At 29.7% G+C, this 8,369-nt stretch overlaps 1 long non-coding RNA gene across 1 annotated transcript; it reads left to right on the top strand.

Moving 5' to 3' along the window:
• Nucleotides 1-3,032: 3,032 nt before the first annotated feature.
• On the top strand, nucleotides 3,033-7,482 carry LOC126877173 (uncharacterized). The gene is made up of 3 exons (XR_007694798.1): nucleotides 3,033-3,336; nucleotides 6,382-6,496; nucleotides 7,340-7,482. It is a non-coding gene; the product is annotated as an uncharacterized LOC126877173 (long non-coding RNA).
• Nucleotides 7,483-8,369: the final 887 nt, after the last annotated feature.

Below are 8,369 nucleotides of genomic sequence, written 5' to 3'. Positions count from 1 at the left end.
GGAAACAAAGACAAAATCAAACCTGCGACCCCTCCTATCCAACATAAGCTAAGTATTCGAAATAGTCATAAACAACCCCCTAGTTTCCTTCCGCACAAAAAACAACGTAATCCAACACAATCAAATCGGCTTCCGACACAAACATTCCACACTGTACGCAATAAATAAACTAACGTCAAACATCTGGTGGGCTTCCAATGCAAAGCAACGAGTAGCCGCCTGCCTTGAAAAAGCATTCGATATAGTAAAAATTTTCGGCCTTATATACAAAATATGTATTTCTTTGGGCAATAAACGTTATAATTAAAATTAAAAAAGCACTCGTTTTCGTTTGATCACGAAAGTTAAGCAACGCTAGGCACGAATGGTACTTAGATGGTTCACCGTTTGGGAACTCCGTGTGGTATTGGTTTTTTCATTTTTACAATTTTTTTTTTTTTGCTTTCCTTAATAATCTATTTTTAATAATCTATAATATAAGCATCGAAAAAAAGAAATATTTTAGTACTACGCGACTATTGCCATACATTGTATCATTCTCATTTTTACATACATCTGTTTTTTTAATATTCTTTTTTTCTTGAATATTAAGAGCAAGTAACAAAACTACTTACTTCAGCCAACTCTCATACCACGTTGAGTGCACTCGTTCTCGTCCGATCTCACATCATCGTCATTAGCATCTCGAGTATCTAATTACTACGGCTACTTGTCAAATTCTGTAATAATCATATTTGCACTAGTAAATATCTTCTCTATTACATAACAACAATGATTAATCCAAATGAAGATTCGTTACACTCACCTAACCCTAATCATAATGTGAACGCGACATATACATGCTCGAAATAATATATATATTAAATATAGATACAAGCATACAAATAAATTAAAATAAACGTTCCAGCAAGTGTTTTAAGGAGACTGTGATTTGCCAAAGTTGATCTATCTTCGAATAAAAGGAGTTAGCATGATTTAGCTCACGATTAAAGCAATATGTGTTGACCGGTGTAGAATAAATTGTTGGTTCTAAGACATCTTAAAGGGACATTAAGAGAAAATTGCTGGTTGACATTAGAAGAAGAAATAATACCGTCTACTATTTTATTTACAGATAAGATGTCAAACATTATTCTCTTAATTTTATATAAAATATAAAAAAAGGATTTATATGTTTATGATACCAAACATACTTTTGCATGAATATAACGAAAACTAAGACCGAGCATTCGTATCTATAAGAAAATGTTGTTCAGAATCATGATCTCACGATATATTTCAAGGGCATCGAAATCGATGAGCAAGTAGCTCTTCGACAGGTTCACCTGCTCTAATAATGACATTTCATTAAATTTTTAAGACGTCGTATTAAGAAAACGAAAATTTGTTATGCCTATGAAGCGGAGATACACGTTCGCATAACACCGAAGTTATCTTTTTCAAAAAGCACTTTTTAGTTATGACTGATCAGAGAATATTTTCGATCGGAGAAAGGTTCATGCAAATTGAGCATTGAGCATGAGTCTGTACCATTCAGATTTCTATATAACATAACAATACTAAAAAATATGAAAGCAGAAGAACCGATTAAACACCGTATGAATTTGGACATTATTTTAGAAAATGAAAATCATCGAAATGTAGATAGAAGCGATATGCTTAATGAAATAAAAATATTTTGTGACATATACAGTAAAAATTTGTTGTATATAACAGCAATGCAATGTTCGAATATGATACATAAAATTAAGGATTTATTTTCCAATTTTATGTTACTTTAAGAATATTACTAATTATTCCAATCGCTTCTGCAGGGCGTGCTTTCTCTAGATTAAAATTAATTAAAAATTATATACATACTACTATGTCTCAGGGAAGACTATCTAATTGATTATTTAATTTGAATAAGTTATGTGAAAATTGAAATTACGAAGATATAATTATTGATTTTGCACGAAACAAAGCGAGAATAATAAACTTTATGAAATAATTGTACCTCACTAAGTTTCAAAATAATAAACATTTCAGATACGGGTATTTTTGTTAATATGTACTCAATCATCGAGTCATTATTTTGTTATTATTATTACTAAAAACTTTATAATTAGAATAGGAATAAATTTTCGTCAAAGAAAGTTATGAGCTACAGAGGTACATGTCTTTTCTGTTTCTAATTTGTAATGCTATACATGTGTATAATAATATTATTTTGTCAGAGCGAGACTTTTAAATATAATGTATGTAAATATGTAATTTTAAAAATAAGATTTTGTTTACAAAAACTGTTTGTTATAGGACTAGAAACATTCTCGAGGACGTAAGGTTCTAAACAAACGTTCTCCTTCCTTATTGAATGTCAGAGATAGGGATACCTGACACGAAATATCAAGGTCTAATATCGACTGTCAATAAGGAATAACGAATAAAATTTTATCAGCTATTAGATTTTCATACCTTATTCATTTTTCTTCCTTTAGGAAAGACATTTCTTCTTCCGTTTTTATTCAAAATTATTATTTGCAATTGATTTTAGAGAAAAACTTTCCATTAGTCTATTTGCAATAAAAAGATCCTTCCCTTATGAATCTTATGAATCGATTTGCAACTGACAACTAAATTGTAATGAAAGAACATAATGAACGATAAATCCAAATTCGTAATCTAGAATATTGTATTACTGTTACGTGTTTTGAATGTAGGTACACACACATGTAATATATTTTGGATATGCACACATTTATATATTTTATTTTATATACATTTACATATTTTAACATACTATTTACACATAAAATTTCGCATTATAATAATCGTTATATATAGTAATCGATATTAAAATAATTATTAAATATTTGTTTAATTAATCCTAAAATTGAAGTATAATTATGAAAATGTTAACAAAAGAATTACGTTTAGATTTCATAAGCATATCGCAAAGTGACCGATTTAACCAGCGATCGTACAGAGGTCCCACATGTAGTCCTGAAGTATAACCAATCAGCAAACAACACTACCTTGTCGTCGACATTATATCATGCTAGCGCATCATCATAGAGTTCAGTACTGTTTAATCTGTTGAGATAAATGTCATGTTGGTATGATCACTAGTTCCTACATGCGAAGTTGGTACGACTTCTAACGACGCCCTTTTGTTTTGGCTTCTGCCACGTGTTAATTATCTGAGAGTATCCGGTGTGTTCATATGGCTGTACATGGTAGTGAAATACAGAATATAAAAACTGAATCTGTGTGAATCAATTAAATATCGAACTCCAAAACCTATTTAATAACAGGGGTAGTGCAGTAACCGAAATGGAAATTATTCTACATGCAAAAGTAAGTCGTAATAACAAATACAGTTTTCTTCTTTTATATTTTTTGTATTTTTACTGCATTTTTGATTTTCATATACATAACCGTCTTTCATTAAAAGAAGAATTTAATTTCTGAAGGATTTTTCATACAAATTTGAATAATAACTGCTATTTTTGTTGTCTTATTTCAACCTTTGTCCTTGTTTGGGCTACTGTATCGCTTATTTCTTTTTAATGTTTGCATTGTTCATAGGCTGTCCTAATTTTGTGTAAGTAATTTAGAAATATATGAGGTCTTGCAAATCAAATAATTTGATGTAGGAAATTCTTGATTTTCATAAAATAGTTCTAAACTGCTATGACTGCGTGGAAACGAAGAAGTTCGGAAATGAAATATAGAGTAAGTAAACTTCTTCGCAATCGTATGTTGAGAGAATACGGTACATGTTTCATTTCTCCTTTCGTATGATCTTCTTGTAGACTAATCATGTTTCTTCTAATAATCTTTTATTTCACGTATCTGATTGGCCACAATTTTTTAAGAATAAATTTTTATAAATTTCTTTTTTGTTAAAGTTATTTTTTCTTTTTTAATTTATCTTTTATTACAGACTGTCACATTTCAATAAGAAAAGTTCTATTTATTTAATATTATTTATGTTTATTTCTACATAGAATTATTTATGGCATATTTATACTTAGGCTAAGTCTCTAAATTTGTTGGTTACTGCAAAACAAACATAACAAAGTATTTAAGTTGTTCTTAGATTATTATAATTTGTGAATTTGTCTGAATTGCTATTCTTCTATGATAAAATGATCTTAGCTTAATGCTGCTTTTGCTTTTTAATAAAATTTGTCAATCCTTGTAACTATTTTTCTTTGTCAGAAAAAAAATCACCATCCTATTGTTGTTTTTTAATGAATTTTGTTGTAAATTCTTAATATTATCCAATATATTTTTCTTACACATATTATACATTTTGTTTTCATCTGTTTTGTATTTTATGCTATTTTCTGCATTCACTGATCGTTCCTGTCTCCCAGCTACTCTAACTTTGATTATCCTTTTAGTTATTAATAGCAGTTTCATATGCAAGAAACTTTAATTATTTTTTTCTATATTTTTAGCATATTTATATACTTCACTATAAGTAGATTATTCTATTCTTTCTTTCTTTTATCCAGCAAGTATTTGTGTTATTTCTTCTATTATTGTTCAGTTTAAATTTATTATTATTTCTGTACCATCGGCTCCATAACTCTATTTGAGTTTATTATGTGTGTATTACTTTTTGCAATGTTTTCCTGTCTAATTATGTGTTCTCCCATGTTTGCCAGTTTTAACATGTAGTTTATGCCTCATTTTATTATTTTGTGTTCCAATACTATTCTTATTGCTTTTAATCACATAATCTGGCATTACATGGTATTTCAGTATGTATAATATTCTTTTTAGGAAATGTGTTTGTGTTTTATCTATTCTTGTTGAGTAGTGGAGAACCCATATTCTTATACCATATACCTACACTGTGTATGGTTGACTTTGTCTTTATGTCAGATTACCATTAAAGCATTAATTTCTGTCCATACCATGAATGTTTTCGCTATAATATAAGTTGGGTTATATATATTTTTCTCCTCGTGCAAAATACCAAAAGTTGCCTTTGCCAAATCAATTTATATATTGGTCACTACTTGTGAAACAATTGATCACTAAACTCAAAACTGTTATTTTTCGTTCTCATATTCATTTTCATATTCATGAAATAACATTAGAGGATACAAACAATGACCAGAAAAGAGTGATGCCCTGAAACAAAGTTTAATCTATTTATGTTCAATTTCATTTTGGGTTCTTCTACTTTATCTCTTATTTACAACCTTTTTATAATAATAGTTTTTCCTCTCTTTTCTTCTTTTAATTTTGTCTAACTCTTCTATTACCTCACTTTTTTTTGTTAGTTTGCTTCTTTCTTCTGCCCATTTTGCTTTGTTCATCTGCTCATTTTCTTTTCTTTTCTCCTACCTTTTTCTATATTCTGGTATCTTTCTATTATAATATAAAATCTCTCTTAATTAATGATAAATTTTTCTTACCTTCTTTAATTTGTCTTTCATATTCTTTGTTCCCTTCAACATTATATGTACTTTCTGTAGGATTGAAGGTTTGATTTAAAATCATTTCTTCATTTCCTTTATTGTATAACTTATTTTCCTTGCTCCTACTTGTTGTTTGTTTTTTGTCTTCTACTGCTATTTTACATTTTGTAATTTATTTTAGTGACCTTTCTCTTGTGTTTCTTTCTTATTGTTATGGTTACCGCTGCCCTCTCGAGCTTCTTTTATTTTGCTATAGTTTCCTAACGTCTGTCTTACTTTTTCTTGATTTTTTACTAAATTCACTGTCAGAATTTGTATTTTCTTGTTTTCCTTTTATTACACTCTATATTGTTTCCTTAATGTCATTGGCATGAATTTTGCAATTTGGCCAATTGTGGAAATTTACAACTAAACATGAAAAGCAATTAAATAACTCCGGAAATCAATGTATCTGAAATTTTCTTTCAAACCTTACTTTTCATACCATATTCAAGTGTAATTGTGAAATCAATTTTAATTTTTATATCCTTATTTTGCATTATACATCATATATATATATATATAATTCTTTGTATCATAATAATATAAGGAAATGACATTTTGATAAATAAACTAAGGAAAATGACTACTATTTTTGATATTTATATATGAATATATATTATTTTGTCATGAAATTCAATGCACACCTCAATTTAAACAAAAAAAGAAAAGGATGTAGAATTTGTTACAAAAGCGGAAATTTTTCACATTTATGCTTTATGAAACCCATGATATTTTCTCTTCACTTTTTAATTATATTTCCAATTATTTCGATTTTTCTAAATGCCCTTTCACGCATTTTTGCACACGCTATCTTTCCCTTCTTACTATTTCTGTTAGAATGTTAAATTATCTGTCAAAATATTACATTGCCTGTTAAAATTTAAAAAATTGAAAAAAAAGTCTGTTAAAATTCATTTTTTAGGAAATTTGAAGAGTTCTCGTTGCCAGAAATTTAAGGTGAATGGATTTTGTGATATTCAGGCAAACTGACTCCCGAGTAAGATAAAACTTCATAAATTCTTTCCTATGGTGCTTTGGTAAGTTCGTTTCTTTATTCGCTTTTAATTATGGAATGCATTATACCATTTAAAGAAGGTGATAAACTCCATGTATGCGTTATGTTTTCTATGCGTTATTTAAAATTACAAATGAAAAGAATACGTTTCATTTTTGTTTTGTTATATACATATTTGTATTAATGGCATCATAATTCTTGGGATCATACGATACCAATATTCTGTTTTGAGTGAACCCAAAAAGAAAACAGTTTACCTCACGACGTTTATGAGGTTGAAATTCTGAAGGTAGGTCTCTTTTATCTTTTCTTGTGGTTCTTACAGCTGAGACCTTTGGATTTTAACTCGTAAACAAGTTCGCTTAATGTGCGATTTATAAATATTTACATAGAACTGTCCAGTCAATAAAGTTGTTTTCTTCCTGAAAGTACAAACTGGCACGGTCGAATTACGATTAAATTCTTAGCTCGCGTGCTAACGTCGAAATATCTGCACACGCGAGGTTTTTGAATAATTTCTATCGAATTCATTTTCTTTGAAGATTCTCCACCGGTACAACATTTTGGGACCAACATTTATATTTGATAAAATATTACCAACGCTACCGTATAACATGGCTAAGCGCAAAGCAAAGATAACTTTTATATTATCATTGTTTGAATTGTATGTATTGGGAGAAAGATTATTTATTTCCATTATTACCTTCTTCCCTAACCAATGCCTCATTTTCTTTCATAAATACAAATTTAATAGATCGGCAATAAAATATTGACGAGGGTTCAGATTTTGACCACAGCACTTAATTATATTCATCTAAAAAGCAAATACAAACAAAAGCAATTACAAACAAAAGTTCTGTTTCAGATGAACTTTGTGTAAAGTGACTTGGAATCCAGCTTTAACTGGTTTAAAACATGCATGGATTATACTCTTCGCTATTCCTAGGACATTTACAAATTATTGTGTTTGTCCTTCTCAAGTTAGAAATTCCACTTTTTGTGAAAACGCTATTGTAATTATCCGAAAACAGTTTATTTAACATTATTTGGCGTCCTTTAGCCTTGTGCCTATTCGTTTCTATACATGACCAACATATTCTTTCTTTTAAACAACAATGTCTTCGTATGGATTAATGTCTTTATGTGTTTCGCTATCTCCATCTCCAATACATGTACTATACTTGGCATGATGTTTCTTTCCTGATCTCATAAACATTTCTGTGATGACATAAGTTTCCACTTTATCAGCACTGATATGGCTTATAGTGCAATTATCTTTGTCACCTTCATACTAATCATTGTACTGTTCTGTGCCCGTTTTATTCTCCCATGCAACGCTGCAAGATTGGGAAACCTAGATTTTACAATTATATCAAGCACATTCTTACTGTGTTTCCCGAGGAGTGTAGCAAGCCCGAACGAAAAATTCAATTCTCTCATTTTCCTGGCGTTCTCTCTTCCGAAACGCTAACTTTTCTTCTGTCTTTTTCGGTAGCTCTCGAAATTGGACGATTAGATACCCGTAAGACAACAGAATGTAAATTTTCCGGACAGCCATAGTATCTATTGATAGCCGATCCCTGAAAAATATCCATTAGCCCACAAAATAAATTTATCTTTTCCATTCCGTTCTCTAAAAGTCGCCAACACAATCCTGCGATTTATTTCAGATGACTTTTGGTATGGATTGGCATTGCCAATTAGTGGAGATGAGTTGAAAAATTTCATCCAGTACTCACACTTACTTGCAATTTTGGAACCTAAGCCGCGGTTTCTGGTTCTAGAAGATTGAATTTTTCTTTTGCAATTCTTGCAAATAACACTAGTCGCTATCATCGAAAATACAGCAACAAACTTCAAGATATATTAACTAAGATCACTTGCAAATACTTCAT

Source organism: Bombus huntii, unplaced genomic scaffold, assembly GCF_024542735.1.
Source record: "Bombus huntii isolate Logan2020A unplaced genomic scaffold, iyBomHunt1.1 ctg00000130.1, whole genome shotgun sequence".
NCBI lineage: Eukaryota > Metazoa > Arthropoda > Insecta > Hymenoptera > Apidae > Bombus > Bombus huntii.
Note: the sequence above shows the minus strand (reverse complement) of the source record. Positions and strands in the feature narration are given on the sequence as shown.